Below are 13356 nucleotides of genomic sequence, written 5' to 3' on the forward strand. Positions count from 1 at the left end.
ATCAGAAGCAGGCAAAGCCATGAAAAGGAACAAATTTGAGTCAGTTCTAGTGAGGTGGATAAACCTAGAGCTTGTTATACAGAGTGAAGTAAGTTAGAAAGAGAAAAACAAATGTTGTATATTAACACATATATATGGAATCTATCCTGGGAAAGAGAGAGGGCAGGAGGAGAAAGGGCTGACAGAGGATTAGATGGTTGGATGGCATCACCTACTCAATGGACATGAATCTGAGCAAACTCCAGGAGATTTTGAAGGACAGGGGAGCCTGGCTTACTGCAGTCCGGGGAGCGGGGCGGAGGAGGGGTGCGGTCACAAAAAGTCGACACAACTTAGTGACTGAACAAGAACAACCATGGAATTTTAGGAAAATGGTACTGATGAACCTATCTGTAAGGCAGCAACAGAGATGCAGACATACAGAACAAAGTTGAGGACACAGCGGAAGAAGGAGTGGATGAGACCAACCGAGATCCTAGCCTTGAAACATATACATTGCTGCTGCTAAGTCGCTTCAGTCGTGTCCGACTCTGTGCGACCCCATAGACGACAGCCCACCAGGCTCCCCCGTCCCTGGGATTCTCCAGGCAAGAACACTGGAGTGGGTTGCCATTTCCTTCTCCAGTGCATGAAAGTGAAAAGTGAAACATATGCATTACCATATGTAAAATCAATAGCCAGTGGAGATTTGCTGTTTGAAGCAGGGAACTCAACCCCCGGCTCTGTGACAACGTAGAAGGGTGGGAAGGGGCAGGAAGTGGGAAGGAGGTTCAAGAGGAAGAGGACATATGTATACCTATGGCTGACTCATGCTGATGTATGGCAGAAACCAACACAATATGTAAAGCAATTATCCTTCAATTAAAAATAAAGGAAAAAATTATCTTAGGCATAACTATTTTAAAAAAAACAGGCAAAGCTAAATACACTATTTCTTGATAAAGTCACTCACACACACACAGACAACAAAAAATAAGGGTGTGATCAACACAAAATTCAGGACAGTGGTTATCTGGTGGGGTGATGGTGGGGACAAACAGACACAATCTAAATGACACGCAAGGAGCTTCAGCGGTACCGGTGATGTTCCATTTCTTGGCATAGATAAAAAGTGTTCCTTGCTTTTGTTGTTTAAACTATCCATATAGAATTTCACATACTGCTTGTATATTTTACAATGTTTTAAATTACAAAAACAAACAAGCAAACTATAATAGACCACCAACATTATACCAAAAAGGAAACAACGGATCTTTGTTCTGGCTGGTAAAGCCGGTTTCTATAAGCCTCTGCCATTTGCGTACATATCATTCTGGTTTATTAGTCTGTAACAGATTCTACATTAACTGGATTCTGAAATCCAGTACTTCTTAAAATATATCGATTCCTTCATCCTCAAGGAGCTTTGATTCCTAGAACCTCCAGAGGGCTGCCAGGGCGCAGGCGCACTCCTCCTATGGCATGGTTATACCCCCAGTGAAAGCGAGGTCATGGAAGCAAGCAGAAGATGCACCCTGAGGCCTGATAGCTTCATGTATTAAATCTGTATCCTTGGACATCAAAAAATCCCAAAAAATGGGGAGTGGGGAGTCAAGTCGTCCCTTGGGCAGACAATAATGGAAGAAGCTCAGTCCGCCCACTCATCACACTCATAGATCACGCTTGCAGACACCTGCCTGGACGGAGGCCCGGAGGAAACTGGCTCAGGACTTGCCTCTTTGCATTTAGTGAGCTGGTTTATCTGAAGTGTGCTGACAGCTTCGGGATGGAAAGAAATGGACAGTACCCACTGACTGCAAGAGTCTTTCTCTCCCTCTGGCAAGCCAGCCAGATTCTAAGTGCCGATTACAGTCAGTTCTAAACCCAGCAGTCACCATATCAGTTTATGTCTCCAGCAATATTCAAGTGTCTGTTCTGCAAGAAGTAATACATTTACCCAATAGAGCTCCATGTAAGAAGGAAGAGCAACGAAAGCTTTTAAACTCTGCCCTAGTCACACACTCCCCCAAAAGGACATATTAGAAAAGATAGGTAAACAGGAGATCTCAGACACTCTAGAATTTCTTTTTTTTAATAAAATTAAGGTTTCTTTGCTAAATGCAAGTTTACACAAGCATGCGATCAGTGGTCTCCAAGGTCAGCCATCCTGGAATGACTGTCCCAGAGTGAATTCACAAATCAGGAGTCTTGCTGACAAAGGAGCTCTGTGCTGTTTCTGCTGAATCTGCTTGAATTTGCTAAGCCATCCCACCATTTCCACTAAAATCTAGGACGGGTCTCAAGGCCAGAGTGTGGTCAAAAAGGGGAAAGTGGAAACATTTGTTCCTAAACCCCTAAACCTTCCTAACCAGAGTTGGACCTGGATCCAACTGACCTGATCAACTGTCAGTCCAAGTTCTGATATCCACTATGACCTTGGGTACACTACATACTATCATCTGTCAAACTGGAGCCTTGATGCTAACTATCTCCTAGGCCTCTAATGAGAATAAAATCAGATAAAATGCACTTGAAGAGACAAGACAGACTTGTGCTGTGCTGTGCTTAGTCGCTGTAGTGTCCGACTCTTTGCGACCCCATGGACCATTGCCCATCAGACTTCTCTCTCCATGGAGATTCTCCAGACAAGAATACTGGAGTGGGTTGCCATGCCCTCCTCCAGGGGATCTTCCTGACCCAGGGATCAAACCCAGGTCTCCCACATTGCAGGAGGATTCTTCAAGTTTGAGCCACCAGGGAAGCCCATGAATATGGGGTGGGTAGCCTATCCCTTCTCCAGGTGATCTTCCTGACCCAGGAATTGAACCTTAGGCACATGGCAAATGTTAAGTTAATAGCAGCTTATTCAATCAAATACAGTTGAACTGCTGCCCTCCCATCCCAGCCTGCTCCTCACTTTAGAATCCAAGATGGTGAAGGAGAGAATGTCAAAATCAAGATTTGATTAACAAGTAGGACAGATGTCCATAGTTGGTTAGAGAATGAAACTCTATTGTTTTATTCATTGACAATACCTAACCAGCATTTACTGAGCATTGGATACCACTTTAGATCTATTCTAAGGGTACAAGTGAGGCTAATATTATCATAGTATCTTAGTCCATGTGAGCTGCTGTAACAAAATTACCATAGACTGGGTGGCTTAAACAACAAGCAGGTGTTTCTCACAATTCTGGAGGCTAGGAAGTCCCAGATCAAGATGAGTCAGTATCTGATGTAATCCTTCTGTGTGGTTCATAACGTCATATTCTCCCATACATGGTGTGTGAGGTCAAGGGAGACCTCCAGGCTCTTGTTTATAAGAGCACTGACCCATTCATGCAGCCTCTGCCCTCATGACCTGCTTGTAATACCATCATGAGGGGTTTCAGCAGATGAATTTGGGGGCAGCACAAGCATTCACTCCACAACACATAGCCATATTACAGGTAAAGAAGTGAGATTGGTTACAGAGTCCAAATATTGAAGCTGGAATCTGGACCCAGATCTTCTAACTCCAAGGCTATATCTTTTCCTTGGTGAGCACATCTGATCTCCTGTTTTCAAATATTAATATGCTTATTTGTTCCAAACAGATATCTCCAGTTCAGACTTCTCTGAACTTTCAACTCACGTGTTCAACTGTGGTTTTGATACTTCTCACAGGATATCTAATACTTATCTCAAATTTAATTAAGCTCCTGATAACTTTTCCAGCTTCTCCTACCGACCAACTCCTCTCAGAGTCTTCATCAATCTTAATAAATGGTGAAGTGTAGCAGAATATGCCCTGCAAAACATGACTGTAAGAATTAAAGACAAGTCCACCACAAAATATGCTGCTTTGGAATAGAGATTATTTTGAGCTGGAGCCACTTGAAAAACAGCAAATGGAGGGAGAGGCTTTCACTGAACTCCCCTTATCTGCCTAAAGACAGATCCTCCAAGAGAAACTCAGTTGTCATAGATTCCTTCCTGAAAAGTTTCATTAGAGAAAATTGACTCTTATCACAGGAGAGGAGACCAGAAGTCCCCAGCATGTCCAAACAGACTCAGTCACCATCTACCATATCTCCTGTCTGTGCTTCTAAGGGCCCCTTTATCTTTTCTAATAATCATTCACCCTCATCTAACAGGCCAACAATCTTCGTCACCCCCTTTTCTTATTAAGATGGCATTTAATCCTGAATTCCAAAGCTATTACTTTGAGTTATTCACTTTCCCTCTGTTTCTCCCACATATGCCTGAGTACTCAGGTTAATAAACTTGTTTGTTTTTCTCTTGTTAATCTGTCTTTCATTACAGGGAGTCTCAACCTAGGACTCAGAAGTATAAAGGGAAGACTATTTTTCCTCCCTTACCATGGTAACTTCATCTTTATGGGCAAAACCTCAGGAGTCTTCTTTGGCTCCTCCCATACCCTACACCTAACATGTCAATGAATCCTGTCACCTCTCCTGAGAAACAGATACAGAATCTGACCACCATCTACGTAACCCATCGCCACCTCCCTGGTCCAAGCCACCACCATCCCTTCCCTGTACAACACTCCAGTTCCCTTACTGGCTTCAGGCTCCTACCCCTGTGACCCAGCGATGTATTTTCAACCCTGAAGTCAGAGATTTTGTTAAAATGTCAGGGTTGAAAACACATCTGGAAAAATACATTACATCACACCCTCCTCTGGTCAAAACTATCCAATAGCTTCCCATCTTACCCCATGACCTGCACATGGACATGCCCCTCCATACTCTCCTGTCTTCTTCCTAATCCTCCTCCCTCACTGGCTTCGCCTCATTAAGGGTACTTTCCCCTCCCACTTCTTCACCCTTTGCATCTGCTGTTCTCTGTGTCTGGGGTGCTCTTCCCCATCACCTTCAAAGCTAGCTCCCTCTCTTCTTTCAAGTCTTGATCCCAATCAATGGGCCTTCCTGGAGTACTCTATCTAAAATTGCAAAAGCCACCCCACCCCATCCTTTTTCCCTGCTCAGTTATCCTGAAGGGACACAGAATATGCCACTCCAAAATATGGCCACAAGAATTACTTGGGGCTGATTATTTTTGAGAAAAAGCAGACACGACAGTGCCCCGCTCCCGGACCAGGAAGAGGAGAAGAATCCTTATCACCAGTGATGGCACCAGGATGAATCTGAGAAGCAAACCTTACTGAATAAGCCTGTCTAAGGGAACTCTGCTCAATGTTATGTGGTAGCCTGGGTGGGAGGGGAGTTTGGGGGAGGATGGATACATGTATTTGTATGGCTGGGCCCCTTCAATGTTCACCTGAAGCTATCACAGCATCGTTAATCGGCTATACTCCCAATACAAAATAAAAAGTTTAAAACTAAATAAAAAAATAAGCCTGTATACCGTAAGCCTTCTACCATAAGAAGTCCCCCCCCTAGACTTCTTAAACTTCCACCTCCTCACAATTCATTGGCCCTAGAAGCCCCAAACCCCTGTCCTTTGTGTAGTCACTTCTCCATAATTTATCACCCTTTGTTAACACAGTATATAAGTCCAAATCTAACCCTTCTTTCAGTTTGTTTTACTGCTTTTCTGTAGAGTCCCTGTGCATGCAAAATGTTAAATATTAATAAAACTTGGATGCCTTTTCTCCTAATAACCTATCTTCCATCAGTTTAATTTCAAGACCTCACTTACTGAACCTAAAGGGAAATATTTTTCCTCTCCTACAATCGCTTCTAATGTTCCGTATATTTTCCTTGTCTATCTTGTTTGCGGTATGTCTCCACACACTGTAGGTTCTATAAAGGCAGAGATTGTTGTCTTTTTTTGTTTGTTTATTTGACTGTGCTGGGTCTCCATTGCTTTTGCTCAGTCTTTCTCTAGTTGTGGCAAGCAGTGGCTTCCAGGCACAGGCTCTAGGCAAGCAGCCTTCAGTAGTGTGGTGCATGGGCTCAGCAGTTGAGGCTCGTGGGCTTAATTGCTCCATGACATGTGAAACCTTCCCAGACCAGGGGTCAAACCTATGTCCCCTGCATTAGCAGGTGGATTCCTAACCACTGTGTCACTAGGGAAGTCCCTCATTGCCTGTTTTGATCACTGCTGTGATCGTTGCTTAGCACCTAGAAAATTGCTCAGCACACAATATACGTTTAATAACTATCAGTTGATGAATGAATAAACACATGAATGGAGTACTTTCCCTTACCAACTGTGCCTAGGAAGGCCGCCGTGTGAAAATTCTAGAATACTGATGTGAAGAACTCTATGGTCATAAAAATATTCTTAATCGTTGATGCAAGTAGCCAAAAGTATGGGAAATAATTCAGAGAACTGGCCTCAAATCCAGAAGGGATATTTCTATCCTTGGTACCATGCCACTGGGCAGAGCCTCAAGCTTCTTAGGAAATGGGGATAATTACTGTAAGAATCCACAACTATAGAAAATACTGTCTCCAGAAACGAGGTGTTAAAGAAATAGACACTGAAGAAATTTTTAGGCCAGAATTTGGTCACTTAGCTGAACTCAAAGAATAAGATGAGTAAATCACAATGATTCTTGGTCTAGGACAAAGTTCAAGATGTATTTGGGCCAAAGTGTCAGCCTACTACCAGGGAAATCCCCATAAATTGTCAAAGCTGGGGCTCTAGCCAGTAAGGGATTAACTCCAGGAGAGTGTTCCATGGGTGCTTTCCAACCACACCTACTACTAGGCAGCGCCCTCCAAAAACCCAAAATGCCATCTTCATTCATGCCAATTTTTTGTACTTTTGAAAAGGGCTTTCACAATCCAGTTTCGAAAGGGGGAGAAAACCAGCATTAGGGAAGGAGTTCTCTCTCCCATTTGCTTCCTCCAGAACTGTAAATCCTGGACACCTGGCTGGACTCTGAGGCAGAGGCTGCAGGATTGTTCTGTTTCAAAGCAGAGTTAACTTCTGGTTGTTGGCAAATCCCTCCAGTGTGTCTGTGTGTGTTAGTATCTCAATCATGACTGACTCTTGGGACCCTATGGACGGTAGACCACCAGACTCTGTCTATGGAATTTTCCAGGCAAGAATACTGGAGTGGGTTGCCATTTCCTTCTCCAGGGGATCTTCCCAACTGAGAGATCGAACTCAGGTCTCCTGCATTGCAGGCAGATTCTTAACCATCTGAGCCACCAGGGAAGCCCAAGTCCCTCCCATTGCATCTATAAGAGCTCACATGCATTGGTTCTTGGTGGTGTCTTCTCAGATTCACATTCTTCCTCATGTAGAAGAAATGATCTGCAATATGGAATTGTATGTATTTGCATTTTCCCTCCTTGGGACATTGTCTGGCATCCTACCCCATTTGCACTTCCTTGGTCATTTAGCTTTGTATTTAGTTTCTTTTGGGATTTCCCAGAGATGAAAAGGTGAGAAGAAGCGCAGCCTCTCTCTTTCATATTTGTTTCTTCCTCTCATAGTAGAGTCTCATTCCAATCAAACTGACCCGGGAAAGCAGTTTGGCAAGATTGCTTTTCCCTTTGGGGTTTCCTGGATACCTTGTGGAGCTGAACTATTAATAGTGCCCCAGTTTAGTGGTTGCAAGTAGACATTTACTGGATAAACTCAGAAGACACAGCATAATAGGGGAAAGTGTCTGGAGACTGCAAAATTCACTGGTGCTATGCTGTGTGTGCTCAGGCATGTCCAAATCTTTGCAACCCCACGGACTGCAGCTTGCCAGGCTCTTCTGTCCATGGAGTTTTCCAGGCAAGAATACTTGAGTGGTTTGCCATTTCCTTCTCCAGGAGATCTGCCCAACCCAGGGATGGAACCTGCGTCTCCTGCATTGGCAGGCAGATTCTTTACAACTGAACCACCTCGGAAGACCAAAATTGGGTCACCCTCCAATTCTCCAGTATCTCTGCTTTCATCAGAATAGCCTCCCTCCTCAATATGAGGACAGCCTATTTGCCAAGGTAAAGGTGACTAAATTCATCTCTTCATGACCAATACTTTGGTGGATCTGAACATTTTTACTCCTTCTCCCCCTAAGTTAAAGCAGGAGGTTCTCATTAAATTTAATTGAGCTAAACTAAACCCAGTCAGTGGCTATTATCATTCAAACTATCCAGGAAAATTGCATCATTTTAATCTAGTAAAATGATCAGTTTTTCTGGTTTCTTCTGCTCACCATTTTACTTAACTACTTCAGAATTACAGCTATTAGGAAGAGACTCTCTTTTTGGTTGCATTTTCCTATTTCTTGGGATTTTTGCCAGTCATCACTGCTAAATAGTTCACTATTTCAATATTTCATTAAAAATTTCACCTTAACCTGCTTGAGAGATGATTTTCTCGTATCTTAGTAGTTAAAGAGACCCACTCTGAAATGTTTTAATAGTACCAACATTAGTTTTGTCAATCTTGTTGTTAAAATCATCAACATCAACCTTCTTTTTAAATATCCCCAGCATATAGAGTGTGCGTGCTCAGTCGCTTGGTCATATCTGGCTCTGCAACCCCATGGACTGTGGCCCACCAGGTTCCTCTGTCCATGGGATTTTTCAGGCAAGAATACTGGAGTGGGTTGCCATTTCCTCCTATAGGGGATCTTCCCGACCCAAGAATCGAATCCACGCCTCCAATGTCTCCTGCCTTGGCAGGCATATTCTTTACCACTGAACCACCCAGGAAGCCTCCCAGCATATAAAGAGACTCTTAATTTAGTGAGCTCATGTTCCTGATGGTTACTGACAGGAAACTAGAATTCTAGAAGAACCATGAAGATAAATTCCGGTATTCTATTTAAGGAACAGAGAGGTGGGGACAGGATTTCAGAAGGATAACATCAGGAATGGCTTGGGTCATCAGTGGAATTGAAGACACTGACTTCTTTTTTTTTACAGTAGTGTGCCTAACATCTGGAAACTCCAAACAGTTCTCTCAGAGCCAGAATCAGCACCAACATGGGAGACAGATGCCATTTCCTGCTTGAACTCCACCTGCCACAAAGTGATTGCTGGTCAAGAAGACTTGAATAAGCAGCAGCTGTTCCTAAGATGCTGTGTGTCTGTTTGTCTTGTGTCCAAAAGAGTAAGCTCTGCCTCCAGTTAACATGGAAGCTGAAGCAGTAGAAAGGCTAGAACTGACACCTGGGAACACTCAAGACATTCTTCCAAATATTTCAGTGATGATCTCCAGAGGGTTTATTTTCTACAAGCCTAATGGAAACTCGACTAGTAATTCCAAGGTGTTTGCATAGATTAACCCAGGCAACCTTTTATCTTTTTGAATAAAAACTTCCTCAGTCAAGTCAATGTTTAAAACATTCGAATCTGCTTCTGCTGAACAAAAAAAGAGAAAATATACTGAAGCAGTTCTCAAGGAAACTAAGAGAAAACAATTGAGTTAAAATTCCCCTGAAGCAAATAAATTACTTACACGAAGCTTTTCTATCTGTGTTTGCCTGTTCGTGCATGCGTGCTCCGTTGCTTCAGTCGTGTCCGACTCTTTGAGACCCTATGGACTATGATCACGAAATGATAATAGAAGGGGTTGGTACGAGAATGACTGTAGCTGGCTCTCTTGAGAAAGACAGCCTAGTCACATATCAGCTCTGTTTGAAAATCGAAAGGATGCCTGCCCCAACAGTGGCTGGCATCTAATTTTTTTTGGTGGGGGGTTGCGCACTGCATGGCTTCTGGGATCTTAAGTTTTCTGATTGAACCTGGGTGCTCAGCAGTGAAAGTGTGCAGTCCTAACGACTGGACTGCCAGGGAATTCCCTTGGCATCTAATGCTTAAGCTGTCCCTCCGCCATTATCCTTATGTTCTTGTTTTGATTTCATCCATATTCATTCGGTGCCAAGTCAAACTCCATAGTGTTCTGCAAAAGTCTGTGACAAGGTCCCATCAGACAGAAGGCAAAATCAAGGAATCTAACATTTATAGAGCCACTGACTATGAGCCAAGCTCTGCCAGACTCTACTCACAGTGTTTTGCCTGTGTTACTGTGGTAAATCTTCCTTATGACCCAAGGAGGGACACTCTGATCATGCTTACCCATTTTACGGATGAGCAAAGTGAGACAAGTGGAGGTGAAGCCCAAACACTCAGCATATAAATGTCAGAGCCACACAAGCAGCCTCTGAGCCACCTTGTGACACTGCTTTTCACTTGGGGAGCATGCCTAGAAAAGCGCAATTGGAAAGAAAATGTCTTCATATTTAATTTGCAAACTTTTCAGATAGTCTATGTATTCAATCTTCAATTTACGAAAATTTATTAAATCATTCTCTGGGTTACCCCAGAGAATTTCTCATTCCACTTCACCTAAAGATTTTTCTTTTGGGGAAAAAAATAGTGTATTAATTTACATTAGTTGTCTGTCCTAGTTAAAGACATCATTCATGACCCAGCAATCCCACTACTGGGCATATACCCTGAGAAAAGCATAATTCCAAAAGATGCATGTACCCCGGTGTTCACTGCGGCACTATTTACAATAACCAGGACATGGCAACAACCTAAATGTCCATCAGTGGATGAATGGATAAAGAAGATGTGGTGCATACTGTCGATGGATTACTACTCACCCATAAAAAGGAATGAAATTGGATCATTTGCAGTGATGTGGATGAACCCAGAGTTGGTCATGCAGAGTGAAGTCAGTCAGACAGAGGAAAACAAATGTCATATGTGAATGCATATATGTGGAATCTAGAAAAATGCTGCTGATGAACCTATTTGCAGGGCAGGAATAGAGACACAGAAATAGAGAATGGACTTGTGGAGGTGGGGTGGGGAAAAGGGAAGGGTGGGATGAATTGGGAGAGTAAGATTGATATACATACACTACCACATGTAATATAGGTAGCTAGTGGGAAGCTGCTGGATAACACAGGGAGCTCAGCTTAGCGCTCTGTGATGACCTAGAGGGGTGGGATGGGGGGAAGTGGGAGGGAGGCTCAAGAAAAAGGGTATATGCACACACACACACATCCCCATGCACGCACACACACACACACACACACACATTGGAGCAGGAACTGGCAACCCTCTCCAGCATTCTTGCCTGGAGAATTTCATGGACAGAGGAGCCTGGAGGGCTACAGTCCATGGGGTCACAAAGAGTCGGACACAACTAAGAGACTAACACACACATACACACACACACATATACAGCTGATTTGTCACTTTGTCATCCAGCAGACACTAACGAAACATTGTAGAGCAATTACATTCCAATTTTAAAATAAATAAATAATAGACTAAAAAGACAGCATTCACCTTTGCACTTTACCTTACAAGCTCAGTGTCAGAGTATAAAACATCTATTCCATCCAAAAGTAGAAATCATTCATTCAGAGTTTATGAAATTCCAGAACTTGAAAGTTAATTAACATAAATTGCAGAACTCCCTAATGTGTTTAAGGAAAAAATATAAGTTGTTTCTAGAGAAATAGTCAACTATTTAATATACATAACATTACATAGTGAAGCTTGATCGACAACACATAGATATTCTGGGGAAAGACATGAATAATTTTATTATAAGTCACTTTATCTTCAGAGGAAAAACTGGATGGTATCCGCAAAATAGTGTAACTTTTTGCTTCCTGACGGTAATTCTGACAGCAGTCTTATTGTCAAATATCAAATGGTGGCAGTTTTTTATGCCGTAGAATAAAAGCCAGCATTTTCTACACGGAAAACGTCTTCAATGGATAAGTGCTGTTTCACACAAATGTATGAAGTTTAACGTTCACATGTCTGCAGGCCAGTAACCAGTAAACATGAAACAGAATTCTCATCTCTGGCATTTTAGATCTGATAAATGGTGTGAGGCTTTCCCACAGCATCAGAGCTGACTCGTTTCCAGCAGTATTGTTGTACAAGTCTTTACAAAAATGCAAAAGCTTTGAAACAAAACTTGGCATCCATATTGATAAGTGAACCTGCATTGTGAGGTCATGCTATTGTGGACAAAGACGTTTACTTCAGCAAGTAGGAATCTGTATTCTGCATTGTTCTTTGAGTATCAACAAAGGATATAATGAGAATTTTTATAATTTTATTGAATCATTCAAATCAACTAAGTTATTTAGACCCATCCATGAATTTGTAAGCTCCTTGTGGGCAAGAACCATTTTTGCCCTGCCATTTATCTTCATGGGCTTAGTCACAGACACTTATTAAAAATGAATGCACACATGCACTCATAACATATATATACAAGTATTTATAGTTGAAGCAATCAGAATGAACTTTAAATAAATCCCTTTACCGATAATGGAATGGGAAGGAGAGCTCAAATGGAGGAGACAGCACTTCCAAGATCATACCACTTCAGGGAAGTCCTATAGGAGCCACTCATTAGGAAAATAGTCCTGATTTGAACAAAATACTTCAGATCCAGAGTCACTTTGCTATCCTGCCTTAGCTTGGGCAGCATGCCTAGATTACAATTAATGAGAGAAACTCCTGTTTAGTTTTCAGATCTTTCAGATATGCCATATACTCAATGCTGAACTTGGATGGAAGTGTATTAAGCTCCATGTTCTTCTATGTGTCTCACTGAGTAATCTATCATCCTACTTCTCCGAAAGGTTTTCTGTTTAGAAAAATAAACCAAAAGCAGTGATTTACTACATTAGTAGTCTATCCCACTTAAACTGTCCTAGGGAAATACAGTTGACCTTGAACAACCGATGGGTTGGGGTGAAGACCATCTGTGGCGTCCATTATGTGAGTATAGTTGATCCTCTGTATCCGGTTCCTCTCTATCAGTTGCTTCTCCATATCTGGGGTTCTGCATGTGAGGATTCAACCAACCGTGGATTGTGTAGTACTGCCGTATTTATTATTGGGAAATATCCATATGTAAGAGGACTCATGTAATCCAAACCTGTGTTGTTCAAGGGTCAACTGTATTTAGAAGAGAGAACGGATGGAATAAGGGCTTGATTGGAGCAGGGATTTTAAATAGAGAGAGAGAGAAAAGAAGGCAACACTATCTTTTCTATTTTGAGAAACTGGGTAGATGATGGTGCCATTTATCAAGACAGGGAAGTCTAGAGAAAATCCATACTGGTTCTTTATAACAGGCCACTTTCACTCCCCTATGAGGTTTGCCATGAGTGTTATGGTCAACTCTTCGATTGATGCCATTGGCGTTATATTTGATTACTGTGGTTATTTCGCTCCTGTATTTCTGAAATACTGGAAAGATTGAAGGCAGGAGGAGAAGGCGATGACAGAGGATGGCATAGTTGAATGGTATCGCCTACTCAATGGACATAAGTTTGAGCAAATTCTGGGAGATGGTGAAGGACAAGGAAGCCTGGCATGCTGCAGTCCGTGGGGTTGCAAAGAGTTGGACAGGACTGAGCAACTGAACAGCAGCAACAATGTTTCTGAAATGCTCCAAACAGTCCTGATA

Source organism: Capra hircus, chromosome 20, assembly GCF_001704415.2.
Source record: "Capra hircus breed San Clemente chromosome 20, ASM170441v1, whole genome shotgun sequence".
Taxonomy (NCBI): domain Eukaryota; kingdom Metazoa; phylum Chordata; class Mammalia; order Artiodactyla; family Bovidae; genus Capra; species Capra hircus.